The following is a 1,385-nucleotide window of genomic DNA, read 5'->3' as shown; positions in this document are numbered from 1 at the left end:
TCTGTTGCAAAGCAACAAGCATTCATTCCACCAGAAATTCTGTTAATTTTTTCTTCATTTTTCTCCATAATATCTCTATGTCTATACTAGTTATTCATACCTAGGTCAGGATTCATTTTCTACCATCTGAATTATTAGTGTTTCTCCCCTTTCCTTATCACCAGTATTTCTTTACTTCTACTTTCAACCTAAAATTTATTATCCATGCAGGATTTGAGATTGTTGATTTAAAGACTAATTTGGCCAAATTACTTCTCATATTAAAGGCTTTTAGTCTCTTCCTGTCTTCTACATGACCAAGTCTTGATTCTTTAAAATTATTTATCCAGGACCCCACATGATATGGGGTCCTTCTCTTTCTCTTCAGCCTCTGTTCTAACCATTGTGTACTAATAATTTAAATCCAGTAAAATTTTAATGCTTGTAGGTCCCTTAATGGTGGTATCTTTTCTGTCATTAATAGCTTTTCATTTGCTTGAGTGATCCTTTTCCTGCTTTAAAACAATATCTATTTATTTAGAGACAGAGTGTGAGCAAGCAGGGGAGGGACAGAGAATTCCAAGCAGGCTCTACACTGTCAGTGCAGAGCCTGATATGGGGCCATAAACACATGACCTGATCTGAAATCAAGAGTTGAACGCTTAACTGACTGAGCCACCCAGATGCCCCTCTTTTTCTGCGTTTTTTTTTTGAAATTTTATTTTATTTTATTTTTTTTATTTTATAAAGTTTCATATTTTTTTAACATATGCAATTATTTTCCATCATTTACAATACAGTAATTACAATGGCACTCCAAACAGAAAAGCACAGTAAAAAATCAAAACACCAACTTCTGTTTCATGTAATTAGACTTATACAGAAATTAGAAGGTTAAGTAACAACTAGTTAATCACCTAATTTCACAGCTATCTGAACTGGCAATCGTTATATAGCAGCTTATCTATGATACATTCAAGATAAATGATACAATTTATTACTTGCCCATAAGCTACAACACAGCCTGCTTAATACCTTTCCTAAAATTCCACCTCTATACTACAATATGCTTGAGGTCCATGCAAAAAGTAGCTACCTTTTATGTAGGAAATGGATGATTAAGTCTTTGGGGTTGTAAAAGCAACTTCAATTAAACATAACCACCCCCACCACCAAAAAAAGAAGAGGAAAAAAAAAAGTAAAGAAAATAATAAGGGAAAAACCCAAGACACACTTCCTATGGGGGAAAAAAACCAGCATGTAATTTCTGTCCTTGACAGAATGTATTAAATAAGCAAACACCTCAACAAGGAAAACAAGTACTACAATGTAAAAATATTAAGAAAAGAAAATCCTCTGACATGCATAAATGAAAGATTGCACATAAGAACTCACATCTTTTCAAG

This window comes from Suricata suricatta, chromosome 8 (genome assembly GCF_006229205.1).
Source record: "Suricata suricatta isolate VVHF042 chromosome 8, meerkat_22Aug2017_6uvM2_HiC, whole genome shotgun sequence".
NCBI classification, from domain to species: domain Eukaryota; kingdom Metazoa; phylum Chordata; class Mammalia; order Carnivora; family Herpestidae; genus Suricata; species Suricata suricatta.
This window is presented reverse-complemented; position numbering follows the sequence as displayed.